Source organism: Lynx rufus, unplaced genomic scaffold (assembly GCF_022079265.1).
Source record: "Lynx rufus isolate CCGP_SWC_20201006 ecotype Redwood Valley unplaced genomic scaffold, mLynRuf1.p SCAF_4, whole genome shotgun sequence".
Classification (NCBI taxonomy): Eukaryota; Metazoa; Chordata; class Mammalia; order Carnivora; family Felidae; genus Lynx; species Lynx rufus.
The window spans coordinates 89,609,723-89,628,100 of NW_025814856.1; positions in this window are offsets into that span (position 1 = coordinate 89,609,723).

Genomic DNA, 18,378 nt, shown 5'->3' on the forward strand with positions numbered 1-18,378 from the left:
TGCAGAGTTGGAAGATGGGAAAACCTGACAGTGTTCTGACTGCCACAAAATGCCTCAAGTTATTTCCAAATACTTTGCATACAGGTATATTTGAATACAACTTGCCAACAATTTTTCTCTAAACTGTGTCCACTATGATAGGTAGAGAGAAAGAGGTCTAGTAAATATGAACATGAAATAGGAAATATAAACCAAAAAATCTGGATTGGAAATATAGTGCCAGTAACAAGGTCTGCAATTCCATAGCTGTCTATGAACTCACTACATAGATTATCATGCAGGTTATGTTTGCATACCTGGTTATTCAACTCTCTGTGGCTACTAAGCACCTTTTTTTTTTTAACGATTATTTATTTTTGAGACAGAGAGAGACAGAGCATGAACAGGGGAGGGACAGAGAGAGAGGGAGACACAGAATCCGAACAGGCTCCAGGCTCTGAGCTGTCAGCACAGAGCCCGACGCGGGGCTCGAACTCACAGACCGTGAGATCATGACCTGAGCCAAAGTCAGACGTTTAACCGACTGACTAGGTGCCCCCTGAGCACCTTAATAAGAATTTCACAGGCTGAAAACACTTAGTTTAGGCAGCATTTTCTACTACCTATATTTTACCTACCCTTAATTAAACACAAGCTCAATTTTAGTTTCCCAAGTTCCAATCTACTGTCTACTTATATTCTACTTTTAAGATAAAGTATTTCAAAACATTAGTCTATAAAAGGTGGTTAAAGGTGAAAGAGGAGGTTACAAAGAAAGAAGAAACTTCCAAAATATGAGGCCTTCACCATATAAAAAAAAAAAGTGGTCATATTTTCCTCTTGTACAGCTTTTAAGAGACTGAGTTATATGTAGTTTATAAAAGGAAAATAAATGAAAAATAATTCATGAAAGTCAAAAAACTTAATCTGTATCGTGTTTTTTACTTACAAGTATCCAGAAATACTATGAAAGCTATCTCTTTGAAGTAGGAATCATATTTCTACAGCAATACATCAAAATTAAATGTAAGTATTAGGTTCACTTAAATACTTACACCTTACAGACCTAAGTTTCCATATTATAAATAAAATTTGAATTGCATAATATTAAGTAGAAACATTTAATTTCAAATGCTATATTTATGAACATAAATTAGGGAACGTAAAGCCCATAAACATTATTTAGGTGTCTCTTAACTAGCCAGCAGATATTAATAGGTAGTATAACATAGATAGGGCAAAAGTAAATATTCAAGTTAATTCTTTAAAAAAAAAATTAGCATTTCATGGAACAACTGTGTCACCCCAGAGTTTGGAATTGCCTGACATAAATACAGTAATAGCCAATCAGTTACTAAGTAATGCTGTAGGAGGAAAAGTATAATATAAAAGTATAAATTAATTCATCCAAATATTACTTATTATTAGTTCTTTCTCATTCTTTCAATGCCATTGACTTAATTCTCTTTGTATGAGTTTCTTTCTACCAACTTATCTGATCCAATTTCATAGTTAATGCAAAATTTTTAACACATCTTCCTCAGTCCAATTCAACCAGCATTTACAGAACATTATTTATGTCATTAAGATTTCTGAGGATTTGAAAGCATAAGAATGTCACCTCCTTTACTGAATCAATTGTAGTATAGCTGTGGAAAGAGGCAATCTAGAAGTTCAAATTTTTTGCAGTCATTACTATAATAAAGATGTACTGAAAATGATGAGAAAATAGTTCTGATGAAGTTAATGAGTTGAATATTGAAGCATAAGTAAAAACTATCAGGATAAGAGAGGACTGTAGATGAGTTTTTTGACCAGAGGGAACATTTGTGAAGGCACAGAGCTATGAAACACCTCTGATAAAACAAATACATGACATTTAAGGCAGAGTCTCAGAGGATAAGCTTAGGGAGATAGGCATTTCTTGTTGATTTGGGTTATATCTATATGAGGGGAGAACACAATGGCTATTTTAAGTAGGCCAGTGACAGGACATAGTTTGCATTTTAAACGAATCCTGCCCCAGTATATGTGATAGGTTTGATTTAAGTAAGACTTCAGGCAAGGTGACAAGTTAGGGAGTTACTGAAAGGGATAGAGAGGTATGAAACGATGAGAGCTTAAATTTGGTCCCTAGATAAACACATGGAGGCAAAGAGGCTTCCTGGAGATACATCAAGAATCTAGGATTGTTAGAGGTGCATGTTAGAAAACGAAATTCTGAAATAAGAGCTCAAGTTTTGAGATTATGTTAGTGAAAATGAGATCAACTGAGATAAGAAATATTGATAGGGAAGACTGTAAAGCAAGATGGGTATTTTGAGTTTCTGCAGCTTATGGGATATCCAATTAGAGGTACTCAATACAATACAATATACAACAATACAGTATATGATTCAGAAACTTTGTGGTCATGTTTATGTGGAATCATGCATATATATGAGATAGAGGACTGGAAGAATAACAGAAATATTACCTACATAAAAGAAGAGAGTGCAAAGAGCCATGGGTAGTTCCACCTTTGTATGTCTGAAAAAGAGAACAGGACAGAATTGTTCCCCTGGTTCTAGAGTAGCAAGTTTCAAAAAGGAGGAAGAGGGGCACCTGGGTGGCTCAGTCAGTTGAGCACCCGAATCTTGATTTCGGCTCAAGTCAAGATCCCAGGGTTATCAGGATCCTTCCTGAACGTGGAGTCTGCTTAAGATCCTCTTTCCCTCCCCCTCTCCCTCTCCCTCTTTCTCTCTGCCTCTCTCTCTCTCTCTCTCTTTCTCAAAATTTAAAAAAAAAAAAAAAGGAGGAAGATGTCAACAGTGTACAATGCAGCTGTGATATCTAGTAAGGTAAGAACTGAAAAATGTCAGTACGTTATGAGTGATGAACTCAGGTAGTTTCTGACTTTGAGAGCATTTCAGAGAAAAGGAGAAGCCAGGCAAAAGTGAGCTGAGGTATGGGTACAAGATAGTGAGGGAAAGATAGTAAGTATGTACTAAAATAGAGCTTGGCTGGAAAGGAAGAGTAACAAGAAGAAGTAGTTCAAAACTGAGAAAGAAATTCCCCTGTTGTGTTTTTGTTGTTTATTTTGTTTTGGTCTGCCTGTTTCTCCTTCTTCCTATCTTGTGACAAATGTTCTGAGACTCTGCTCTGTTGATCATAACCAATTAGTGTTGAACATGAAACATTTTTTTCTAATGTTTATTTTTGAGGGGGAGAGAGAGAGAGAGAGAGAGAGAGAGAGAGAGAGAGAGAGCAGGGGTAGGGCAGAGAGAGAGAAAAACACAGAATCCAAAGTAGGCTCCAGGCTCTGAGCTGTCAGCACAGAGCCGGACGCAGGACTTGAACCCACAAACTGCAAGATCATGACCTGAACTTAACCAAATGAGCCAGCCAGGTGCCCCTGAACATGAAACATTCTCAAAATTATTCTGTCTTGAAGTCTTCTAGGAAAAAGTTATCCATTTGGAATTTAAGGGAACTTTCAGCCAGTGAACAAACAAAAAGAAAGAACCACTTTTCCTAACACTGAAGTTTTGTTATCTAGAAGACTTCAAAATATTTAAGAAGTGGTTTCAAATATTCCACTTTCAAAAGCCTCCCTCATACTTCCATTATTTTCAAGTTAAAGCCTTTTTGAGAGTTATTGCACACACACACACACACACACACACACACACACACAAACACACAAACAATAACACCAGAGAATATGCAAATATAGAAAGAACAATACAAAATTGAATGCAAAATGGAAAGGGAATATTTGGGAAGCATTTTAATACATTCGAGACAATGGTATTTGGAATTCCATGGAAGTATAAATACAAGAAAATATTTATGGTATAATAACTTATCCAGTTGCATCATTTCCAGACATGTACTCTCTGCCACCTGTATACATATAATTTTGTAGTTTGAGCCCTTTTTTATTTAGACCAACTTTTCAAGAGGAATTCTACTTTGTTTGATTCATTCTACATCTATGATTTCAAATATGAGCACATTTAATCCTTAAAGGAATCATACGATGAGGACAATAGTTTAAGAAACTATATTGTACTTTCATATTTACTATATTTTATAAAAACCAGTAAAAGTATGCCAAAACAAAACCACTATGGAAAGAATTCGGTTACAAACAGGAAAAAAAATGTATATGTATCTGAGCTTTGATCTGAGCTTTTGACTTCCTATTTTCATATTTTCTGCTGGAATAATTATGGACTGATCCATGACAAGTTTATTCATTTCAGCATTAATTGTGAAAGTTTATTTAAAAACAAGAGAGAAAAAAGAAACCTGAAGGTAGCTGCTAATATAAACTATGAAACATTCATACTACAGAGTATATTAAGCTGTAAGCAGAATGAAAAAAATCTCTATATACTGCCAAGGAGTGATCTCCAGAATATATTGAGTGAAGATAACACTGTAGTGAAACGCGTTTGTTTTCACTGCTTATCAAAGAAAAGGGGTGGAGGGCTGATTTGAATATACATATATATGTAGATATACACACATATATATATATACATGCACAGGCACACACATACACACTAATGCACACACACATACTATGAATATATGTATAAATATATTTTCTTATATTTAAGCATGGAAGGAAAAACTACACATTTTAAAATATTTACCAATGGGTGTGGGAGGGAGAGGGAGGAAACCAGGTGTAGCATATTGGGATGACACCCAGATTTCGCTGCATATATTTTGTTTTGTAACTGACTTTAGAACCATATAAATACTTTTGCATAATTATAAAATAAGATAAAATTTTAGAAAAGGAAATTCTTTAAAAAAGGCAATTCTTGAAATTTTAACGTCCTCTCTCAACCAGATACCATAGATGGAAAAGACTTTGAAAGGAAGTCTCACCCTTTGCTGTTTTCCGCCAGTTTCCCAGGACCCTGTGCGCAGGCTCTGGAGTGCTGCGGTGTCCCAGCAGGCCTCTTCCGGGTCACCAGAAACTGTGGAAAAGGTAAAATAATTTTTCCTCTGTAATGGATGCTTGGCTGACACCCCTTTTAAGGCGTCTTGTAAATGGAAAATTGTATCTAGGTTCAAAGTTCACCACTGTGGCCACTATAATTCAAGATTGTCTTTCCTAAGTTTGACCTATTTTTTCAGACGAAAAACAAATTTTACTTACGTGAGGCCTCACACTGGACCCAGTCCAGATTAGTCAGACCCAGTCGCTTCCCCAACTCAGTCCAGGCTCCAACTTGGACCCATTCAATCCCCAGAGGCAGTCTGGGTTTTAAGCCAGACCCAGTCCCTTCTCTGAACCGGTTAAGTTCCAAGTTGGACCCAGTCCGTCCCCGGATCCACTCCGGGCTCTAAGGAGGACCCAGTCCGTTCCCGGACGCAGTCCGGAATCTAAGCGGGAACCACTTGGTCCTCGGACCCAGTCCGTCCCTGGAACCAGTCCGGGTTCTAATTGGGAACCAGTCCATTCCCGGACGTAGTCCGGGATCTAAGCAGAAAGCGCTCTGTCCTCAGAACCAGTCTGGCGTCCGAGTCAGACCCAGTCGGACCCCAGACCCAGTCCGACTTCGGACGCAGTCCTGGACCCAGACCAGGCTCCGAGTCGTAACCAGTCTGTTCCCTGAGCCAGTCTGGATTCTCATTTGGAACCACTACAACTCCAGCAGGTTTCCAGAACCGGTCTGGAAAAAGAAAGTCTGTAAGTTCATAGCAAAAGCTGTGGAGCCAGGATCTGAAAAGGACTTTTCCACCACGTTCAGAGGCCGCGAGAAAGTGGTGAGGCCCAGATCGACAGGTACCTACACCTGGTTGCTCATCGCTCCTGGGAGCTATCAGAGGTCTCCTTCCGTTCCCTTTTCTGACACCAGGACTGTGGAAAGGCAAATTGAGGCATAGTAAAGGGCTTATCAGTTTATCTGTGCAAAAATCTATTTGACTCAGGAGGCAGCCAATCCAGCAGATAGAAGAGAGTTCCAAGGAGCAGTACAAAATAAAAGAATTTAATAGGCGGGACGGAGCGGGAACAAGAAAGTTAAGCAAGGCAAAAAAAGCAGGTTGATTATTGCAAGGCTACTTTTGTTTAGAGGATGGCAGTCATCAGGCAGATCACCTATTTAATGCTGATCAGTTTATGACTGGATTAAGATTCCATTCTGGGTATTAAACTTTGGTCTTCGGCTCAGGTCATGACCTCAGGGTTGGTGAGCCCCTCATAGGACTCTGCTGTCAGCATCGAACCTGCTTCAGATCCTCTGTCCTCTTCTCTTTCTGCCCCTCCCCCGCTTGCTCTCTCGCTCTTGCTCGCTCACTCTCTCTCTCTCAAAAAAAAAAAAAAAAAGATTCCATTTCTGGGAGAAATCTTCCAAGTCTTCATTGGGTAATGTGGGACTTAACATGTGACTCCATTTAGGGCCTGTTGTCTTGTTTTTAAGAGGCGATATTAATTGTATTCTGACTCATGCAAACTATAAAAAGTAATTAGAAATTCAGGAAAAGTTGGTGGATATTTAGTGATATTTATGGAATACTGATACTCTTATTTTGGGTATGATAACAGTATTATGATTTTATTTTGGAAAAATAAGAGTATCTTTTCAGATACTTCTTGAAATGAAGTAAAATGATATAATGTCTGGAATTTATCAAAATCAAGAACAAGGAGGAGTAGGGAAGGATATATTTGAAATGACATTGGTCATGAGTTGCTATTGTGATAACGTGTGAATGAGGTAATTAAGGGTTCGTTACACTGTATTTTTTATTTTAACCTGCTTTTGAATTTTTTCAAAATAAAAAGGTTAAATTTTTTAAATTAAGAACAACTTTTGAATTCTCAAATGCAATTTCAACTTTGAATGAACTTCAATTAAATGGAACTTATCCAAATTAGAATCAATTAATCTATGAGTAAACTCTATAGAAATATGTTGGAAGAAGCACTTAACTTTTTTGACAGCATTTGAGAAAAAATACAAAGAAAATCTCACTGTTTTATAAATAGCCTGAATTAATTTATCTCTCAATTTTACTTCTAAATAAATTTAAGTGATTTAATTCAAATAATGGGTTATTGATTGCATTTTTCTGAACTTGCATCAACTTAGCAGAAGCAATTCCTATTTAGGTATAATTTGAATGGTGAATCTTAATTAACAACAGGGTAGAATGTGTTTTATTCTTTTAATTAATAAAGAAGTAATATCCTTCTGACTAGTTTCAATTATTTTAAAATTGTTTTAAATAGATATTAAATAGAAAATTTTTACAAATTCAGAAAAATAGTACATCTTCTCTGTACCAAAACTTATGATGTGTTTTGTGTATATGCATGTGCGTTATTTTGAAGATTATAACTTAACTATAAATACATTTATATTATTTGGAGATTTTATATCTCAGTCTCCAAAAGGTAAAAACGTTAATTTTTGCCAAATACAATATATGTAATTAAAAACATATTTAGGCATTTTATCATATAAGTTTTCAAATAGTTACAGAAGACAGATGATGCTTTAGGCTAACATGAAAGTATAATATTGTCATGATTACAAATAATGTGTTGTATATCTGTAGCTAAACATAGAATTTTTTGTTTTAGTTATTATTTTAAAAGTTCTGGTTTTCTTTCCTTGATAAGGGGTGAACTAGTTCACTGCTTTTGATTAATAGGTAAAAAGCTGGTAAGAAAAAAAAAATTACTGATATTTGCCTTTCTGCAAAATGACCTTATTTATATTGCAGTTGAAGGGTAGAAAGTAAACTGATGCCCAAAGAAAATGCAAAGTTGTCCTGGGGGGGTGGGAATTGTTATGTTCCTTGGAAAGTGCATTACTCAAGATGTGATTTCCAAGTACGGGGTCCCAATAATTTCTCTTGAATTGAGACATAGAACCCCCAGTTTTTTAAAGATGTGGAAGGCATCTGAATAAATAAAGATAAAACGTGGATACATTATTTAGTACTGCTTTGAAATAAATATGGTCCTGTAAAATATCAGTTTACTAATATGGCTCATTATAAACTTACCATCTACACATATTCTATATCTTTATACCTCTGTATGAAGATTTTCTAATCATTTCACATTAATTCACAGGTTTTTTTTTAAATAAACAAGCATTTCATATTAGGCACTAATTTTCTAAAGATTAATATCTAACTGGTTATTATGTAATTTAATGTTATCTATGAGGTTAAAAAAATCATCTTGAGAAATTTGTTTGCCTCTACCAGAAAAGTGAACTTTTACTGCCTTAATTACTGTATTTTAATTTAAATCACTGGTGTTTTTTATTTGCATTTTGAAGTCTACCAAATATTTCTCTAAATACAAACATCCATCACTCACTTGTATCCAACCTACTTTATATAAACTTATTAAAAACAGGAACTAAGAAATACAGTCCTCCCTCCTTGAGTTACCATTTCAAAAATAAAAGCTTAGATCTCATACATAAGAAGTATTTATTGACTGTTCATTATGTGCCAGACATAGTTAAGGCCTTGTTATAAAAAAACAAATGAACCAGAATGTGTTCTCAAGGAGCATACTCTCTGGTTAGCAAGTTAACAGACAAGGAACTACAACATTAAAATAGACTATAATCTGTGCTGAGAAAGCATGAATCAGAGAAAGTCATGGGAATGAAATTTAGGTGAAGTTTCCTGAAAGAAATAAATACCTTGCCTGAGACTTGGATTAGCGGGTAATGAATCCTTCAAAAGTGTTGTGCTGGGTGGAGGTCTAGGAAACTAGGCTTATTTGGAATATAGAAGTGGAGGGAAAGGGAAAGAAAAGGCCATGATAAGCGCATATGCAAGAGGGGTTCTGTTAAGGAAACACAAATTGTACATGAGGGCTGAAAAATGAAGTTCAAGAGGGAAAGCATAGCATGTAAACTTGGAGGGGAAGAAAGCTTCTACACCAAGCTCACGATTATACCAAGCTCACCAAGTTCTCTTAAAGACCATGAAGAATCACTGGGTTGTTTCAAGTAAGGGAATTATGTGTGAAGACTGCACTGTTTATTTGTTGAAACCACATCCAACTCAGTAAGGTTTTTTTAAAGAATGTATTTTGATCCATAGAGTGAAAACTTGGCCACAGTATAGAAGTTTAAGGATTTCAAGTCCTAGTGACCCACATTCGGTTGGTTTAAGAATCCTGCAACGTTTTTAGCACTTCAGCTCTGCACACGACAGTGGGACATGGGAAGCACAGGGCAAATCATCTATAGGCCAGGAACTCGTGAACAGGATACCTGGGAAAAGAATTACAAGAACAATCGTTTAACTTACAATCAGTGTAGGTTTCTGAAGGGATCCTTTCTCCTTTTCATTCCATGGCTCTGAACTAAAAGTTTTTAACCTCATTTCCCAGGATGAGCTTCCCACCCGTGGTCCCACAGTTGGTCTCATCTTCTTCCCTAATTTAACCTTTTTGCAATGTAGCATTTTCATGCCCTCTTCTTCTTTATTTAATTTTTTTAAAATTTTTTAAGATTATTTTCAGAGCGAGAGAGAGAGTGAGCAAATGCAGGGGAGGGGCAGACAGAGAGAATCCCAAGCAGACTCCGTGCTATCAGCACGGAAACTGTGAAATCACAGCCTGAGCTGAAAGCAAGAGTCAGACGCTTAATCAACTGAGCCACCCAGGCACCCCCATACCCTCTGATTCTTATACTATCCCATTAACAAATAAACCCCTTATGTCATGAATAACAAAATGATTGTGTCTGCATGTGCACGTGCACACACACGTATGCAAATAAATAAAATCCAAAAATATTTCTTTCCACTTAGTGCCAAATTTCCCATAGTCATGCTTTACAGTTTTAATCTCTTACAATCTGACTTTTACCACCATTATTCATTACAGAGGAAAGAGTGAAAACCTGTAGCTAAAAAAGGAGTAATCCTTCTTTACCTTTCTGTCATATATGACACTCATATTTGCACATGTGAAATCACCTGTGACTTTTTCATTTGCCTTTCTTGCATTTGATTACATAGGGAATATACCTTCCGAGCTAGTCTCTTATGATAGACTCTGATTGCTGTTGTAAGGAATTTATCAAAGTCACCCCTATAATTTCTCAGGGTGTCAGAGAGGGACCTTGGTGAGAATAGGATGTTCCAGAAGAAATGGGTTACCTAAGTGATTACCTAAGGAAAACTTGAGTGAGTACTCCGTCTCCTGTGCATTTTGGCTAAAGAAAAGGAATAGGAGCAGAATTTTCAGAGATAAAATTACTTGCTAGATAGATGATCATTGAAATTGATTTGTTAGAAATAATTGAATGTGATCATATGCCTTTCTCTGGAATACAGAAGGGGGTGTGTGTGTGTGTATGCGTGTATAGTCTCTATTCACATTAAACATCTTTTCTCCTTCTCTTCTGCTCCCACTCATTCATATATTATAGTTTCTGAATTTTCTGAAGGTCCTTTCTTTGTCCTTGAAGTCAATCAATTTCCTTAGTCCATTATGTTTTCTTATTGTTTCATTAAGATTTTCTTAGAGATTACAGGAAAGGTTTTGGAGCTATAATAATAAGATTTTATCCAGTTCCCCAAACTTCCTAAATCTTGCCCTTCAAATCATCTAAACTTCCCAAGGGAATTAAGGAATACAAATACAGAGAAAACTTGGAATCAAGGTACTTCTTTATTAAAATGAAAGCCAGCGGGGTGTCTGGGTGGCTCATCCGGTTAAGCTACAGACTCTTGATTTCAGCTTAGGTCATATCTCTGGGTTCGTGGGATCGAGCCCCATGTTGGGCTCTGCGCTGACAGTCCAGAGCCTGCTTGGGATTCTCTCTCCCTCTCTCTTTGCCTCTCCTCCATTCTGTCTCTCTTTCTTTCTCCCTCTCTCAAAATAAATAAACTTTAAAAATAAAAATCATAAAATAATAAAATAATAAAATGAAAGCTAGCATGTGATTATTTGCAACGCAATGTTCTTTGATAACACATGAATTGCTGGTTCATTTGTTTTGGCTTACAGCTTAAATAGAGTCCTAAACTGCCTCCCTTCCCTATCCAACCATCACAGTCCAAATTTCATATCAAAAGATTAAATTTGCCTTTGCTAATTTTTCCAAAAACTCAAGATGTTCTTACCCCCATGCTACTGCTAATGTTAACCTGTCCTATGTTTCTGTCTTAAAGATTCAATGAGAATACATGACCTCTGCCATATAAATTCCTTCCTAAATCTTGCTGGGTTTTGTTTTTACTTTTTGTTTTTTAATTCACTAAACCTTGGTTAACCACCAGTATGGTTGTTTTATCAGGAATTAAATTCAAGTATCTGGGTCAAAACCAGTAACAGACATGTGTGAAGAGAGAAGATTTTATCCTAAATTATCCTTCCCAGTAGATGGTTTAAAGAAATAGGCTAATATGGGCAGAGGCCTGGTTACCAGGTCCAACTAGCAGTGCACATCCTCTTGTGCTTGCTTACTGCAAAGAGCCAGCAGCACACAGCTGTTATTTTTGAGCTATGGCAAGATTGCTGGTTACAGAAGAGTCTAACCACTCTATGGTTACCACTATAATCAATCAGTTCACCAAGTCCTATTTGACTGAAGAAGGGTAGGGACGAGTATAGATGCATGGGGAGATGAGGAATGAAGCCTGCTCCCTCTAGATGCTTCAGGTGCTGTGTGTTATATAAGAAGGTATATATAATCAGGTTGATGAAATTGCCATTTTGGTAAATCAAGTAATATTGAATATTGGCATTTTCATGTGATGCAGTCTCAAGTGATCGCAAGTTGGTTCTGTTTGTAAGAACGATTAATGAAATGTAAAAACAGGAAGTGGGGAAACTCCCCAGAAAGACTCCATCTGGTTGAAAGATGTAACCTAGTGTGCTTAGAAGCTAGGGATTCGTCCTGTTTTCTTGATAGGGACTAGAGAGTGATCTACTGGCTATGTGTTTTATAACATTTAAAAATTGTTCTCATGGAAATACACAATGCAGTGACATTCAGATAGATGAAAGGCAGAAGTCTCTGTTACTTACAGCTCTGAAAGAAGGCTGCAGCATGGAGTCACGATGGGGGTTGCTCCTGGGGACTGGATAACAGCAAGCTGGAGCCACGGGGACCAGTATATGTATGGCAAGAAGGGTGGGGTTAACTGTGTTTCCTGGGCTTTCTGTGGAGTGGCTAATTTGAATTATCTTACATATTCAAGGAGGGGAGGGGGGAGAGACAGGGGATTGCCTCTAGTTTTCTGGTACTAGCCCTGAATCAATGAGGGCCTGTGCATAGTGGCCTGGAGTGTGAAAGCCACATTAGAGAAGGGTTCAGTGCTCATTTAGCTGCTCAAGAAGGCCCAAAACTGAATCAAAACAGCATTAAAACACACTATATGTTCCACATAATGGAAGTAGACAAACACTCCACTCTACCCTCCAGACTTCACTCCATGAAGGCCTAACTGGTTAAATCTCTGTAACTTTAGAAGACAGGAAGTCTGAGAGGGCTTGCTTTGGCATTTTTTAGTAGGCTACAGGTACTTATTGAGTTCACGTAGGCTATAACACAGGAGAAGATTCCATAAAGGTGGGAAATATCAGGAAAATATCTTTCTTGACAGATTTTTAAGACCTACAAACCATGTTTGGTTAAGGATTAGCAGTTGGTCAACCATCATTTTTTCACCCTATTGATAGTTCTATTTTCTCATGCATCTCAATTGTTCAAGCAAAAATAACAGTAAAAGAATTTACACCAAGCCCTAGGCTGGTTTATACTCATTTTAATGTTTTATAATACTATATAAGGATACTCTTGTGTCCTTATATAGCATTACCACCTTCCCACATCCAGGTTGGCATTCTCTTCAAATATACCACTTAGAATTGGCATAACTAATACTAGATATGTTACATGCATGTTCCTTAAGTGATAGGACAATGAGACTGGATTCTACGTTCTCTTGCATTTTAGCACTAAAAGGTTTCTCCCCCAAAATTTTCTGAGTCATTTATTTTTAGATTGCATCGCAATCTGAGATCTTCGATATGTAGAATAATGTAGTCATGGCCAAACTTAAAGGTCTTCATAAAAAGCTCAAGTGTAGGTGGTCTTAGAGTCTTACTCTTGTAATTACCTCTATCTGAGACACACTGCTGTCAGTTTTTCAGGAGGACAGAGGATACCTCTCTTACTTCATTTATGTTCTGCCTCAATGCCAGGCTGCCCTCATAATTATATCTAAAATAGCATCTTATCTCTCTCATCAACCACCTTTTACTTTTTACTGTTTTACCTTGCTTGATTTGTATTCAGAAATGTGCTTCAAAATTATTAAACTGCTTATCAATTCATTCAAATACAAGGTAATCCAATACAATTTATTTTTTAATTCACATAAAATCTTCACTTTAAAATTTTCTTTAATCTTTCATTAAAGATTAAAAAGTTATTTTTAATCAACCCCATAACTGCCACATACAGAATCAGCTTATAAATGTCACTGAGTACTTTTGTTATGTAGGCAGTAGCAGTTTGAATGTTATGCAACCCTCAGATAATATACAGATTTTCCACATCTCCATATAAATGTCGTTATTTAAAACAGATACTGGGGATATTTTTGAAATGCTATGTCATTAATCATCATTGTTCTATAAACGATGGTAGTAAAAATAGTTTACAATAGTGGGAATGTGCAAAATGACTTTAATAAGAAGAAAATATTATGTGTGTTTCTGTAAATCTAATTTTATGCTTTCAGTGGGTATTTTAGCCAGTGTGTGGAAGGGCAAGAAACGGCCCACCAAGAAATAGGAAATAAGAAAACAAGATTTCAACTCTAAATTCGACACACTATAGTAAGGCCAGAGATATTATTATATGAACATAGAATCACTTGCAAGCAAGAAGAATCTGATGGCAAAGAGATTAAAAAATTAACATGGCTGAAGAAAAAATGTGCCCCATGAAATGGATTTTGTCAGAAATGTAAAAAAAAAAAAAAAAAAAAAAAGATGAGTTTTGGCAGCAGCCATTCATCATTATACAAGGAAGAGATTGCCCTGAATCAAAAGTTTAGCCCCTCTTTGGAATGAGCACGTGAATCTATTGAGAAAATGGATACATCTGTCTATTTTAGCCTGTGGGCATAGAATATTCAAATCATATAACTACCCCTCTGTTCTATTCCCACCTCTCAGACACCAGTTCCGTTTCTATTGTCAACCAGCAATCTTCTGATAATGGTCTCCTCATGTAGTTTGCCTAAAGGAAATGTGCTATGACAGTTATATTTCTATCATAAGAAAATATATTGGCGTTGTAGCTTATATATGTCGCTTTTGATTTTAATCAACATGAAGTAGCCTTCTCAAGTTTGATCAACTTGGTATTATTGAACTGTGCCAAGAATTTGTCCTAATGATGCAGAAGACCAGGTCATCATATCCTACACCAGGACTGAATAAGCATTGTAAATTGCCCCTTTGCAAACAATGTCTGTCTTTGACAAATTAGGAACTTGTTTACAACATCTTCAAGATCACATCTATAAACCACATGGTACTATACTATAAATAATTGTAAACTTCCAAGAAAGTATGTTTTCTAATTTTGCAAAATCTTGATAAATTTCATAGGTCTCATTGCATTATAGACTGTTATAGACTCAAAATATTCTATAATATATCTTTTGCCTTTCTAGAGAGTCAACTTTTTATTTTATGACTAAAGGAGGATTTTTAAAGTACGTACAGATGTAAAGAAATTTACACATTTTCTAATTCCTTCTTAATAGAATTCTGTCTTTTATGATTCTGAGGTATCTTATGAGAATTGTATTTCTATTATTTCTTTCAAGATTTTGCTTCAAGCACCTGCATCCCAGGAGGACATACACATGAGAAATCTCCAGGTCTTACATAATTATCTCTGAATAACCCTTGAATTAGTTCTTAATCAAAAGCAGGAATTTTTCCATGTAAAGGGTCAACCCTATTAAATAAAGACTGAATTTTATAGTATCTTGACTCTAGTCCTAGTTCACATGGTAATGACTATTTCTGCTCTTCCCTGGTAATTTTAAATCCTTCAATCAAGAAATAGTAGGACAAATGTTTAAATAAGCCTTTAATGCATTTAGGCTTGTATCCCTGGATTCTTGTTTCCTACTCCACCTCCAGCTAATCTAATAATTAAACATGGAAAGAGAAAAAATAATTGAGTAATAAAATTAACACTCTATACAATGGAAGTGATGTGAGTCATTTGCTTTTATATTTATTCTATAGGGACTATGTCTAACTACTGGATACTGATAAATCAGATTACAAACTGGAAGAGGTAGAATATTTACATATCGAACAAGGCACATAGAAATAGGAGTTTGCCTTAAGAGAATCATTTGATTTAAATTCACTTGAAATGATATTTAATTGAATATTTCTTTCATGCTAAAACATGCTAGATTAAAAACTGTCTAGGGGCACCTGGGTGGCTCAGTTGGTTAAGCGTCCGACTTCAGCTCAGGTCACAATCTTGCGGTCCATGAGTTCGAGCCCCGCATCGGGGTCTGTGCTGACAGCTCAAAGCCGGAAGCCTGTTTCAGATTCTGTGTCTCCCTCTCTCTCTCTGCCCCTTCCCCACTCACTCTCTGTCTCTCTGTCTCTGAGAAATGAATAAACCTTAAAAAAAAAAAAAACTATGTAAAGTACTAGGATAAAAGATTGAAGATTACACACCTCAATAGAGAACTGATATATGCTATTATAAAAACATAAATGTGTCCTGATCACAATTCCAATGTTTTAGGGAACATTTTTCCCCCACACAACCAAGCAATGCTGTGACAGCAGTTGGGTGTCTTAGTATTCAACTCAATTCTGACACTATCCACCTGGCATCAGATTCCACAGGTTAAGGGTTCAGTCCTACAAGATGCCCCCACCCTAACTTCAGGTGCCAGTCGTAGTCAAGTTGTCACCTGTACTTCTAACCAGCTGGCTATAAATCATAGGCTTGCACAGTCTCCTCTTCAGGCCCCATTAATTTGCTAAAGACGCTCACAGAACTCAGGGAAACACTTTACTTACTAGTTATTGCCTCACTGGTTTATTATGAAAGGATTTAACTCAAGAACAGCCAGATAGAGATGCTTAGGGCAAGATATGGGGAAAGGGCATGGAGCTTCCCTGCTCTCTCCAAGTACACCATCATCCCTGCATCTTCACCTGTTCACCAACCCAGAAGCTCCCTGAACCCTGGCATTTGGAGCTTTTATGGAGGCTTTATTAAATGAGCATACTTGATTAACTCATTGGTCATTGGTAATTGTTTCCAACCTGTAGCCTCTCTCCCCTCCCTGGAAATCGGGTGAGACAAAATTTCTAACCATCTATTCGTGGTTGGTTTCCCTGGAAACCAGCCCCCACCTTCTGTGCTTTCAAAAAGTCACCTTATTAACATAAACCTAGTTGTGGTGGCTTGAGGCTTGTTAGGAATAACAGGACATCCATTTTACCTTAATGGCTCCAAAGCTGTTTTAGGAACTGAAGACAAGAGACCAAATATTATAACAAAAGATGCTCCCATTGCTCTCATCACTCAGGAAATTCCAAAAGTTTGGCAACCCATGGATGAAGGCTAAATATATATGAGAGATGTATTTTGGTATTTTGAATGGCCAAATATATATTTCTTATTTTTAAATCACAATATTGCAAAACATATCCCAACTTTAATGATGGAATGAATTGAAAAGAATCTTTTATTTCCCTAGCAAGGGGTGGTGGTGAAAGGAAATGGAGTTTTTGGGGGGACTCCCCAGAAATAATTTTGATTTTCTGAATCTGTTTAAATTTCTGGCATGGAAATGCAAGGTATCCATAGGTAACACCTTACATGCAAAGAAGACACAAAGTTGAAAAAAGTTGATTTTTTTTTTAATTCTTTTTGAAGTGTATTCGTTTGTCAGAGAGAGACAGAGTGTGAGTGGGGGAGGGTCAGAGAGCAAGGAAGACACAGAATCTGAAGCAGGCTCCAGGCTCTGAGGTGTCAGCAAAGAGCTCGATGCAAGGCTCAAACCCACGAACTGAGAGATCATGACCTGAGCTGCAGTCGAACGCTTAACTGAGCTGCCCAGCTGCCCCAAGAAAGGGCGGTTTTAAAAAGTGTTAGGATGAGTTAGAGCAAAAAAGGAGAGGCTGGAGTCCCATAAACCATGGAAGACCAGAGTTTCAAGAAGTTTGGCCACCCTTATCAAATACTCAAAAAGGTAGCAGAGTAAATGGACGTTAAAAGGTCAGCAAGGTTTTGGTTTTCAAAGATGAAAACTGTTTCTGAAGATAGGTTAGGGCTCTCTTTGTCTTATGGTCCCATCTTCTGTTAACTACATTATCAGGCAAGTAGAAAGGAAGCAAAGATAGTACTAGGAGTCCCAACGACATAACAACATCCAGAGAAAAGGCCGTTTTCTCTTTTTGAACTAAATAACACTTTGCCCAGAAGTACTCTTCCCAGGAAATTATTCCTACCAACTCTGGCCTATGGATAAACAAATCACTTGCAAAGAGAATCAGGCCACCACTAGGTTAGATAAATATAGCTTCTCCCCTGATGCTGAAGATGCTACTAGCTTTCTCTGAATCAAATGGCCATGAGGCAGAGAAGACTACCTGATTACAACTAGGGTTATTTTAGGAAGGAGGATGTAGAAAGAATGAACACTCAATAGACAAGTCTTCTGGATCACTGCATCTCACACTTTAGTGTGCACGTGCACCACAAAGAGATCTTGAGAAGCGTGCGTTTGGAATCAGTAGTCTGTAGGGGACCTCAAATCCTGCAGTTGTAACAAGTTCCCAGGTGATGCCAATAATGCTGGCCTTGACAACAATAGGAGTAAGAAGGTCTGAGAACAGTCATCGTGCACTCCCTCTGAATTTGGCCTTCATTGGTACTTGAAATACAAAATGATCATAGTCTCCTCAAGGGGATCTAGACTAATGAGGGATTTATAGTCGAATGATAGTCTAGATTTCTAGTATGAAAATAAAAACATGTCTTCACATTAAAACCCTGATTTAGAATTAGAAGTACATATAAAGCCTCATTAATAAAGTAAGCTAATATTTAACCCTTATGGATTACATGCAGATTCCAATCACTCTGCAAGAATATCTTTTAAAGCATTAATTCATTTATTGCTATTGTTAATTTATGTGATATGAAAGTAAGCCCTGTATTTTTTTTTTGCTATATCTTTAGATATGGAAGTGTAGAAAGCACTTCTTTTGGCTTATAATTTGTAGCTTGTCTACTCACCACATTATTTGAATTTGCTTGTGAAATTATTTCTGATTTCCTTGGATATTTTGTAGCAAGCTTGCACTCAATTATAATAGCAAATTAATAGATCTAC